Consider the following 13,599-nt stretch of genomic DNA (forward strand, 5'->3'; position numbering starts at 1 on the left):
TAGTACGTATAAGGCTTTTAAAAAAAATGCGCCAAACAACCAGAATCCTTAGAGGAGTTGTTTGGGGATTGGACTTTTAAGAATTGGCTCTTTTCTTGAAGGCCCTAAGTCGAAAATTCAGAAGAAAAAAATGCATTAAAAACGACGACGAGGTTGTACGGGTGGAATATCATATTTGTCCAGTCTAATGTGTGTAGTGAAGGACTTGCCATTATTATTAGTATGTTTTATTGCATTTATAAACTTACTCCTAGGCAAAAGATCGCCACCTTCGACGATCTTTTTCTGTCTATCTATCTATTGACCAGTTCTATCTACTAATAAATCCGTTTTTTTTTCAAAAGTTCAAAGCGGTATGTCAATTTAACTACATAAACATTTAATTAAAGTAACGGAGCGTAATTAAAACTCTAAGCGAATTTGTTTCTTGCATATAGTTATTATATAATTTAGTGCAGCTTTTCTCTTAAAATAAATGACCTTGACACGTAGCGGCTGTTCTTGAACAAATTTAATATATACCAACATTTACTTTGAAGTAAAAATGTTGAAATATTAAAACGTTGAATTGAGAGGAAAACCCTCGTGATATAAACTTGAGGGGTGGTCATGAAAGAACGAACTAAAATAGATAATCCTATCGAGACGAAATTGATCAGCAAATTGATGTTCCATTGTGTCCATACAATCGTGTATACTTACGTTTCAAATCAGTTTAATATTTCACGACACATTTCACACGTCAGGTCCGGCTGCTGATGTCATTCGTTTTATTAATTTGGCGACCATTACGTCGTCAACGAAACACCAATCTAATAGCTTTTGATTAAAATTGCATGTCTTAATTGATGAATGAAGATTTATCGTACCATGTGTAGTTGACTTTGGAGGTTTTAAATGGACTTTTACAATAGATCTGACTTTATGTATTAGAGATGGTAAAAGAAATGAAAGAATAATATTATTTATTGAATATAAGAAAAATCTTCTGGTAAATTAAAATAAGTTTGTTTCCATGGAATAGGCATCAAAACAACAGAACTGATTTACAGAAATCTTTCACCATTTAAACCTTATGTTATCACTAGTGAACATAAAGCTACTCAATGTTTCTTAAAGTTAGGGTTCAGTGTATATATTTATATATTCAGTATATATAATTGCGATAGTTACAAGTAAACCAACGGTACAAAGGTCTAACAATAACGAATCCAAATTCCTAAATCTCGTACGCTGCGGAAACCATTGACAATAGAGCAAAGTTATATAGAAGCCATCAATATATCTTCAAATATGTCCAAAAAAATATTTAATATTCATTTTGCATTGAAAATTCTAATTAGCAAGAAAATTTCACTATCTATAAGCCCCTATAATAGTAAATATACCTTTATGTCTATATGCGCATGCAAAATTTGTTAGTAAGGTGAATAAAAACATCGTAAGATTTTCAGCGTGTCTCAAATCTAAAAATTGATGACAGAAAGCTGATCAGCTGATACGTCTATGAAATAAAAATGATGCAATCTACGGTTTCTCATACAGGATTGCAGCGCCACTGGATATACACACAATTTTTATAACACGCCAATATGTTATCTATCTGAATATCAATAATAGCGTAATAGTCACATCTTTGTCTTAGATATGTCCATAATTAATCTACGCCTACTATTACTTATTTAACTAGTAATCTATCTAAACTGTTTCATATATTTTTAATGTTACTTTATTCAAAGCTCGGGCAAATATATCTATTTTTAAAAACACACATTCATGACTTAAATGACTTTCGAATCACACGAACCTAATGCATGAAAATGTCCTCAAGTCCCTAATTAATAATTAAAAAATACAATTCTTCTATATTTCTAAACATGCCTATATACATCGTAACGTTTTTAAGTAACAATCACATATTTAGCATATAAAGTAAATAACATATAGTAATTAACAACAATAGAAAGTAAATAACAACAACATTACTACTTATTTAAATTATATTAGTTAGGAACTTCTTAGTTCAGACAACATATGTGTAACCTAGATTAAGATATTATAGTTTTAAAAGTCCAAACTAACAAACTTGGGTTTCAATAAGTTCGACAGAAAACAGGCATTTTTATCTTTATCTCTTAGTGCTAGTTTCCGAACTTAGCTATGAATATAGGCACAAATCTCTATTACATGAAAGGTCGATTGCCAAGTTTGGTGTTATGAACATAAAATATTACGTGAATGCAACTTTTACAATTTCACACAAAAACGGCTTCAATAGCTTATTTTACGAGCCTCTTTATTTGCATGGTACATTTAGATAACACAGGTTTTATGTAGTCAGGGTTATGGTATATTAATAAATATTTATTTTCGTGTTATGAAACCGGAAATATTTTGGGGCTTTTGTTAAGAGCCGTGTGACGCAGTAAGGATCATGAAATGAAGAGGAAATATACGCTGAAGATTACCTTTTGTCAAATTATTAGTATGTTTTTGAACACCCGCGTAAACTTCATAATAAAAATAGTAATAAAGCCCCTTTATTTCCAATCTTCACAAACGTTAAAGAAACAGTCTAGATTTGTAACATGTTGTTTTTCTTCTCGTTACTCGATTTCCTATCTTCCTTCAGTTCCATTGATCGGAAGCCCGTGAAGGCCTTTTCTAAATCCATGGTTTTCTTTCTACACTCGCTTCCTGCTACTACTGCTACATCTTCCCCAAGCTGTTCATTAAAATGAAGTAGAAAGCTTTCTTTGTGGGTTCCAAGGGGCAAAGCGATGTTAATAAAATAACGCGTAGATCGAACAATAATATTTTGACGTATATTTAAATGCAGATGACAGGGACAGTGTAAGCTAAACTACACTTCCGGCAAATAAATGACATTGTCTACATAATATTTTACTTTAGTGACATAATATTTTTTAATGTCTTAAACGTAACTGTAACCTACATTATTTTATTGTAGATTAATTATAAAGCTAAAGTCTAAAAATTACCAGCGAAAATGTACTTTTAATAATGACATTTATCTATGAATTACTCTTGTTATAGGGAATCGTAGCCATGGTAACGGCCTTCCAATATTTATAGTAACCGTTAATGATCTCATTACGCATTATTGCAAGGGCGTGACATCATAAATTGATGTCATCAATTCCCTACCCCCAATCTTTCGTATCAGTAGCATGATAAGCAGTAAATGAGAGATTCCGGGTACATCGTAATAATTTTTATAACCTAAAACGATGCTCGTGAATCCTTACATTTGTATTATTTCTTCTTCCCTATAACATTGCCTCTACGATGCCATGTAGGCATAAATATTGAAAGTTTAAAAATAAAAATGTAATTATCTAATTACTATAGAATAAGAATAATTGTTCAATGACATTTTTATTATAAACTTACAGATAATCAATATAAAGATTTTAATAATTTCTGATTACTTAATAATTAATTTCTTACTTAGACTTAGGTCACCTTCGTGTTTTTTTATGTTATTTCGTAAAACATAATGTCAAACATGTAGGTACTCAATAAAAAGTGTTAATATGACACACGTATATATTTTTCCTGAATTTAACTTTGCAAAGTTCAAGAAATAAAATGTATTATTTTTAATGTCCCAACGCATTGGGTGACCTTTCTTTTAGGCCCTTATATATGAAATTGGCCTTTTGTATGGGAAGTACAAAAAGTTATTTTTTATAAATAGAATATATTTAATGAAAAAGTATCAATTAAATCATTGCAGGCGGTTTCCACTGCTCCATCGGAGCTTAATTTTTACCGAGAAGTATTTCAAATTTTATAAAAATGGTAATCTGTAAGAGCAAGGTCCGAAGAGTACAGTGGATGTCTTAACTCAAACTCAAAATAACATTATTCATATAAGTAAACAAGTACACTTATGAATGTCTGAAAAGAACGTATATTTATTGTTAATTTACACTTACTACCAGTTCGCAAGTCAAGGGCGTAGAGCGGGCAAGAAGAACTGGCGAGAAACTTGCCGTCACTCTTTTTAATCGATAAGTTTTGAGTCATACAAATGGTTTGAGTCATGCAAATCAATCCCAAGGATTCGGATCATTTAAATATTGGTCAAATTTATATAAAGCTTTATTGATTAATGTAACGAGGGCTTTGAATTTTTTTTAGAGATAATTCTCTAATTTCGCTTGGTAGTTTGTTGTAAAACCGAATACAATTTCCATATAAGGAGTGATTTATCTTCTAGAGCCAGTTGGTCGTACACTCAAATGAGTTCTGCTTCGAGTAATAATAATACTGGTGAAAGTCATTTGTTTTAAAATCGTTTATATTTTTTTGTACATACAACCAGGCTTCAAGAATATATTGACCAGATAATATTTAATCTGCCTCTCTTGGGAAATACAACAAATACCCCGAACAGCCCGCTTCTGGACAAATATGGACTGAACCTCTGCAACAGCACCTCATATTAGAATACGACATAACGCTGTGAAAATAGCTATGATACACAATTTTAGCCGTGTCTTCATCAGTAAACTGGCTGATTTTCTTTACTGCATATGCTGCAGAGTTCAGCTTATTCGAAATAGTTTCTATGTGTGGGCCACTTGAGTTTACTATCTATAGTTTTGCCTAGAAAAACAGTTTTGTCTACAAACTTTAGTTTACTGTCCTAAACTTTTAGGTTGCCAATATCTCGCTTTACGTTAGTAGTTGTAAATCTAATACATTTTGTTTTATTCTCATTAAGCAGTTATTTACATTAAACCAGTTAACTATACGAAATATAGAATTTTTAAATCGTCCAATAATACATTTTTCCTATTTACTTTAAATAGAAGCGAAGTGTCATCAGCAATACCACCAATACCATCTCATGAACTCCGTTGACAAAGAATGGGAGGTCGTTTATCTAAATCATTAGAGATTACAAGATCCCCTAATTTGCTAGCAGTTGTACAGTGTGTGGACTAGCGTTATCGTGAAGTAGCAGTGGCCTTGAGCGTTTGACCAAGCTTGGTTGGACAGTACGAAAACACGTCAATTTCTTATGTAAGGATCTAATATTTAGGGCTACCACTGTATTTTCATCACGTAATAAGTTGATAATCTTAACCGTATAAGATTATAGGCATATAGTATATCGAGCAATTATTGCTTATTAAAGGTGCCTGGCCTTAATATAAGCTATGTATTACACGTCTCGGAGGTTCACAAGGAACCCAATAACGCTCAACGCTCAACGGCTTAGTTTCATATACCGTCTTTGACACAAGCGCCCTTTGTGTTATACGAGAATTATGTTCCTGGAAATAACAATTCCTAGTATTTAGATTTTAATACTATGTATCTTATTAGCACTCTTTGATAAATTGTAAATTATTATGATGAAATTAAATTTAAAATTTAGTTTAAAAAACAGTTCTTGTAGTCACAGAAAGCAGAAGAAAAAGTGGTACTAAAGAAGTAAGTGATAAAAATAAATCCTAAGTGTCGAAACTATAAACCATAGCTGCAGAAATTTAACAACGTCATACCGCTAATAAATCACTTTTTGCTTTTAAATACTGTATATAACTGTATATTACGTAAATATTAATTTATAAAAAAATACTTTTTCAACATTTTGTATTGTGTTTGTATACCATTTGTGTACCAACTCATTCATCAATGCCAAACCCAAAGCATTGGAAGAATTTCTGATATTTTACTTTTACTATGAAAAATTCAAAATAAAATAAATAAATACAAGGCTCACAATTATAATGCTCATTTCCATGTTTATGTATGCGATTTAAAAGAACATAAAAATAATTATGAAAGCGTAAAATTCCACTCACGAACAATTTATATTGTAATCTGTCTCAACAATAACCTCATTTCACAGTTTGGTGAAATATTGTAGGCTTTTACTCATAGCCCTTATAGTTATTGTTAAGCATTTAAGCAAATTCTTTGTTGTGGCGCTTGTCATTACGAAAACTTGAACGAAAAAGGATAGTACGCTGAATCAAAACTTTGTTTTAGAACTGATTATGGCAACGTCAACGTTAAGAATACTAAAAAAATCTTGATATATTTTCTTTAATCAACGGAATTTTATGTTACTACGAAATCTATATATTGAGGATACATAAAGAGGCAAAAGGTCATAGTTTCTAACCCCTGCTGTGTACCTATGGACTTATTTTTAATGCACATTGAACACTCGCTCGTACGGTGAAGGAAAACATCGTGAGGTTTCTGGCATGTCTGAAATGCTAAATGAATGACATGTGTCAGACAGAAAGCTAATCACCTACTTTTAAATCAAAGAAACTATTATACCGACTAGCCAATTAGAATAAAAAATATTTTTAAAACCCAAGGACAAATCATAATTTCAAGAGATCCAATTGTTGAAAAATATATACGTTTTAAGCGGTCATATTATTATATCCCACCATTTCCCTAGTTCATAACTTCAGTACACCCTTTATTAATTGTATACTTGAAAAGAAGTTTTTGTATCCTGCACGCTTGTAAAAGTTTACTAGCACACAACTTAATGTAAAAGTAAACTAAAGTCAATAAACGAAGAATATAAAAAATGTTTACACTTAACCGTGCTAAACAAATATACTAAGTTTAGATAGAGATTTTTCATGGAAAACAGGCAAGCTGTTAATAAAATATGTACAACGACATGGCAGATTCTGCAAGTAGTGAACATCGAATTTCCCGACTTCCGTCAAGTTTCGAAGGTTCGATCGTTATTTATGTTAAAGATAATTAACGATATAGGTCTCAACAATAATATGTTAAGATATAAGGACTAAGTAATATACAACTTTAAATGTCTAATGTATATGTAATGTATATGTATATGTAATTACAGATGTTTTGGACATAGTAGATGACAAAATAAAACATACCATCCGTATTACCTCGACGTTTTCTAAGGCAGTTTTTGCCGCGCACCATCGCTATGTGGAACCAGCGGCCCACTGAAGTATTTCCGAACCAATTCGACTCAGGGTCCTTCAAGAAATGAGCGTACCAATTCTTGAAATTTTTGTGAGTTTCTAATGGGCTTACTTAACATCAGATGAGCCGAGAGAGATGAGAGATAAAATAAGAATGTATATATTCGTATAAAAGATTCACGAATCACTAGGCTAAACTGGTTTTTATATACTTCTATTATTTAAAAAATTATCACGCTATTCTGTGAAGGTGAATGGCGCCAAAGCTAGCGCAGTCAATTAGTCAGACAAATTAATTACCATATTTGATATGGTTTTAACTGCAGAATTACTTATAAAATATTACATTATTCATAAAATATATAAAAACAAACCTGCTTGGTATTACAATTTTTGTGGACTGTTTAAAAAAAAATGGGTTACAGTAAAATAGTATCAATATTATATCTAGAAACCAACAAAAAGAAACACTAAATGTACACTCTTTAACTGATAAACCAGTACTATTTAAACTTAATAACGAATAAAAGACTTTGGATTTGGAAATCGAAAAGGAACTATATTTTTAAATATGTATTTTTTTTTATATTTATTTTCGTTATATATTTCTAATATACATTTCTATAGATAATTTTATGATCTACATTTTTTTCTAAGGTAGTTTTATGACAAAAGTTACAGTTTTGCTGGAAATCGCGAAAAACTTTTTTACCTTTGACATTGAATAAAAAAAACCATCCATCAAAAAATGATGGGGAACTTTTAAATATTATTTATAATTATTTTTTGAACAATTTTACTGATTTTCAGCTTGTTGGGACTTTATGTACCTTTGAATGTCTAAATTGAGCGGCTATGAAGTTTATTTAAGAGGTACCTAAGTCATCATCCTTTTTACATTAAATGACCTTTAGCAACTAATTCAACAAAACATAGAATACTAAAGTAGCAGTAGATTAAAATGGATATCGTTCATGAGTCATTCATATCATTTTGTAGTTTGAGAACAACAAATTTCGTTCTGCATGTTCGCTTTAGTTCGAGTAATATTTACACTAGTTTATTAACTTCAGCGAACAAGTTAATGTGACCGCAAATTTTAATTGAAGCTCTCGTTCACTTTATTAACTGTTCACTACTTAAAGCGCTTTTCGAATGCAATCGACTATAAATGTCTTTTCAATATACATTTTAAAGGAATAAATTGTCGTACTGCCTAGGGGCGGTGGCTGGCCATGCGTCGTGCTCGTTATTCGGTGCTACTTGTGGTGACTGTCGTGCTTAAATTCGTGTATGTTCACCACATCCATATTATTAATTTCAACCCGTAACTTTACACGTTTCAACCATGGTTGACTATATGTTTGTGGTTTATTTTCCCTATCATATGCGTACTCCTATTTTGCCTACTACTGCTTAGCGTTTGTTACTTTCTTATTACGACTCAATATATCAAGTGAAGCATGGTATAATGGAATTTTCTCACAATTTCCTTGTAAACCTAAAACTTGGTGATTATAAAGGGTTACGATAGTTCTTTCTGCTAGCTCTGCGCCCCTGATTTGGGAACTGGTTGTAAATGAAATTTTAGACCTTCCAATTTATTTAAATATTAGGATTGGTTCTGTGAAAAGTTAAGCGTTAGAAGAACTGAACAGATGACTAGGAAAAGAAAATATTAGGTTCTCTTTGTGCAAATTAGAACCCTATTACATAGATGAGGACCAAAACGTACCCTGATTTTATCGGTCCAGCCGTTACACATATCTAATATTATGTATATATCAGCAAAGGCTATGTGTTTTTACTCAAAGAAGTGAAATTTAATAAATTTCTTATATTTATATCGAAATGTTCGCTAAATCATCAAAAGGAAATACTGGTTCAAAGCTGCGTTCCAGGTACTTGTCCAATTAATTACGGCAGTTAGTTCTCCGATAATTGCTTCGGAGTTCGTTAACTTCTTAAAATAGAACGGAGACATATAGTTACGTAGTGTTATTTTCATTGTATTGTTTTTACGAGTTTGCAATTTAAAATAAACTTACTATGTGATCTCTTATATGTATAAGGCTAAAAATATAATTGGAAGAAAACAAGTGTTAGCAATATTTGTAACTTTTAAGGAATATTTATAATGTAGAAATTAAATGTCGACATGTATAAATTTTAATGACATATCATGTATCTACGAGTATGAACTGTTTCATTAAACCTTTTTACATCAAGTAGAACTATCTGAAACGTACTATCATGTCGACTGTACCAAGGAAGGCTGTCACTTAACATCAGCTTTCCGCTAGCATCTAACCATAGCAATTACGAAACGATGTCACATTACGGAAAATGCGGCGAACACCTGTTAATACAATATTCCATGAAGCGTCAGTATTGTATACAAAAGAATGCACAGCCAGGTGACAGTAAAAACGATAAAACATACTCTATTCTACTGTAAGCAAGGGTATGTAACGGTGTTTTAGTCTAAAAACTACTACTATTACTATAACTTCAAGAGCCGTGTTGTTAACAAAAATTCAGCCATTTTAGTCTGTACTGCAGAGATTTTTCCCAATGGAAATGCTGCCCATTTTGCACCAACAATTGTTTTTCGAATGGCAACGAACAGGAGAAATTCTAAACTGAATACATAATTTATGAATATAACTCGGGCCACACAAGTTTGAATTTTATTTTAAACTAAGTCAAACGAAAATACGTTCTGCAAGGTTTAAAAGATTTAACTTTTTCTTGAACAACACTGGAACCAAACTCTTTTCAAAGAGAAATATTAAAAATCTTTGCAATAGTTTTTCTATTAGGCAATCACATGTGGCCTCTTATCTATTTATATATGGTTTAGGATAGTGTTTAGATTGAAATAGTAATACGCTTTAGCGTATAGTAAGTGTTGAACTTGTAAATAAACATAATTATTGCGTGTCTACTTATACAATTAAAATTATGAAGATTTCTATATATGTAATATTTCAAAATATAATAGTTTCCTTCATTTAGTCTAAATATAAAGGGCATACAACTCTAGTGTCGAGTTCTGACTGTGTATTTAGTATGCAATTTATTATGCAAATTTCTGTAGAGTAACATCAGAACAACGCTTAAGAAACTTCCCAACATTCGCATAATCTTTGAAACGGCATACACTCAATTGTTACGAAAATTAAAGTCCAAACTTGTTAGACGTTGCGGATAAAATCGTTTGAATATTCAAATTCTACCTAATTTTAGCGAGCGTAATTGTATTAACTGTTAATATGTGCACTGCTGATTGTGTATGGGGTAAAGTTTTAATTAAAACAACTAAGGAACAGGGGCAAAATTAATGTAACATCGCGACTAAAGACAAAAACAAAGTTTTAAAATCATATAGTTTATTGGCTGTGAACGAAAGTGAGAACCCTAAGGGTATGAAAGATTATTCATGTATTTCTTCTGTAAACAGAATAAGAAAATGTACGTTGTAAAAATTATGATATTGCTACGAGTGGTTACTGAGTTGCGAATAATAAATTACCCATTTTATGCAATCAATTTGTGAATCCTTGTCAAACATGATGTTTCTAGATAAAGGTAAAAAAAAAGAAAATTTAGAAAGGGGAAACCTTTTTTAAGAATTGTTACACGTAATAGTTTATTTGTATAAGGATAAAGTTATCAGTGCATTTGGCTAAATTCAAACCATTTTAAGCTATGTATAAGCATTTAACTTCTGTTAGTTATGAACTTTGGCATGTCGCAAGTCTACGTTGAGACGGGAAAGAGTCTTAACTTGATTTATGTTTGTGAGTAAAGAGAATTTTTATGTGCTTCTAATAATATGTTTGAACAAAATAAAATGCATTTAAATAGAAGAGTAATATTAAAAATGAATACAACTATATATATGTTTCTTAATGTATATATATATTTTCATTTATGTATTTATTTGAACAATGACCAGCTGCCCGCAAGTAGTTCCGAAGTCGACTTATGGTCATTCAATAAAAGAGCATACCAATTCTTAAAAGGCTGGCAAAGCACTCCCCTTTGGCATTAAAAATCTCCATGGGTGGCTACATCACTTAACATCAGATGAGCCTCCTTCCGCATAAGTGAAGGCTTATCAATCCCTGATTACACTCTCTATATCCTCTACGTCTAATATCTTGTCCTGAACCACGCAGCCAAGCTCCGCCTGAATCCAAAAATGATGATGAATGAGTCAAGAGTTTCATTATATTTGGAATGTATTTTTTTATAATTTACTATATAATAATTGGTTATATATAAAAACAAAAAGTGATTTATTAGCGGTATGACGTTATCACATTTCTGCTATGTTAAATAGTTTCGTACACTAGACACCCCACTTTTCCGTGTGACTACAAGAAATCTTTTTTTAAACTAAATTTTAAAATGAAATTTATCAAAGAGAACTAATAAGAAACATAGTTTTAACATCTAGCTACTAGGAATTGTTATTACCTGGATGCCTATGTAACATAATTCATAAAAGTATTTAATGTATGACAATTAAGGACTCCATCGTGGCTGAATTATTCGAGTGACTTACAAATCCGTTGTTCTACTTCATACTTTGAAAATCCTTTACATTTCAAATGTACCGAACACAAAGTATATATTTCATAGAGAATATCCTACTGGTATCAGTTTTATGATTTTAATATTTAGAAGATTGGAAGTATCGGGAAAAATCACGTAGTCATACGAAATGCATGTAACATGTCGGTTTCTTACCGCACTTGTGATCTTGTTCCTGAATTGAACGTCACGTCATTTTATGGTTACTTGTCAGGATTGAAATACATTTGTTATATTTAATAATCTCTACAGTATCTGTACAATTAATGATTGTAGACATACAGTGAACATAAATTTCTATTAGCATTAAAATACATCTAATTAAATTAGTTTAAATTACTTTTGTCAATTTTATTTGCCGACTTTCTACATTTAATATGATTGCTCTATTTTCCAATCTTATATCAGATCTTAGTATTATATTGAAAAAATTATATTACTCGATATCTTTAAAAATAATACTCTTTTAGTGCATTTAATTATAGCAATTTTACAATAATTTAATTTCTATTATGTTTGTAAAGGTTGACGTAAACACTTTTTCAGTTTAATGCAACTTTGTTTTAAAACTTTAGTTTCTTTATACAATAAAAAGCCGAAGTCGTAGCGTGTTCACAGTCAATATTTTACAATTCCCCAAGTTTCCTTCGAGAAATGTTATCGTACTGTTAAGCTGGGACGGTCTTTCGATCTGAGTTTAACTTCTATTGACAAGCCATTGGTCTTACAAGTTCTAATCTCCAGCGTATCGTTTAGTATCCTCAGACTTAGATAGCATTTAGGACTGATGCATAGAATGGATGGTCTATTAATTACATTAACTTGAGTAATAATCTACATGAATTCTCATCCATAATAACATTCAGGGGAATTGCAAATATTGGGGGCTTATGACATTGATGTATCATTGATGAAACAAATAATATATATTTCATCGAATATCATATATCTCAATTATAACATTGTACTATTAGAATGCATATTATAACTTATCTTTCCAAAAATACTTTACACCGAGCTATGTAATTATTGACACAAAGAAAAAAGAAATTGTTATTTTTTGTGTGGATTTTATCTTTGATCCCGAAAATAAAAATTAAGCTCCGAAACAAGAAACTCGTACTGTACTAATTCCTGCTAGGCTTTTCTTACAGCAGGTTATTTTGCCTATTTTACAGTACCTTACGCAGTCGCAGATTTCGCCTATTCACTTAAGAAATATTTGAAGAGATAAAAACATATTAATTTTACCAGCCATATTTCAAATCGTATAAATTAAATGCTATAAGTATTAAGAATTGAGACTAGTTTTAAAGTATATCACATTCGTTGCTCACTTTGAATCCTAATTCTGTGTCTGCCACATGACTCATAACCCGTGGGTTTTAATATATAAATACAAAAAATATTTAAAAAAAACACTATATTTTGAAATGTTTCACTAATAACAAAAAGTTTGACGTGCTAATAACCGGTTGGCCTGACCATATTACAGTTGCAGTTTGTACACTCTCATGTAAACTCCGACCAATAGTAGGATAAACGAGAACTTTGTCAAAGGGGATTGAGCTAATTTGATTTCAGTGTACAATCGCCACGAGGACGTGTTTCCCTTTCAGAACAACAGATCAAACACTCTCTTCGTAGATTGATGATTAAAATTACAGACGTATTTTCATCCAATTACGTAAACCTGCTACGTCCCTATTAAAAGACCTTATTGCGGTTTTACTGAGCTACGTTTATACGTAAAAAAATATTTGTATGATATACCATTATCATCATATAATCGTGTATAGAGATAAATTTTGTATGACTTTCTTTATACTAATGATAATCGGGGCTTAGTAGTTTAGGCTTTTGGCACAATAAATATTGCCAATCGTCACGCAAAACTTTTTCGTATGTCTATAAAGAAATAAAAATAGCAAAATAATCCAGTTACATTCTACATCTCATTTTTCCCAAACATGTCGAAAAACTATTTAAGGAATAAGAAAATTACATGCGGAATTGGTGACTGCTGTCG

The sequence above is a fragment of the Pieris brassicae genome, chromosome 3 (assembly GCF_905147105.1).
Source record: "Pieris brassicae chromosome 3, ilPieBrab1.1, whole genome shotgun sequence".
Lineage (NCBI taxonomy): Eukaryota > Metazoa > Arthropoda > Insecta > Lepidoptera > Pieridae > Pieris > Pieris brassicae.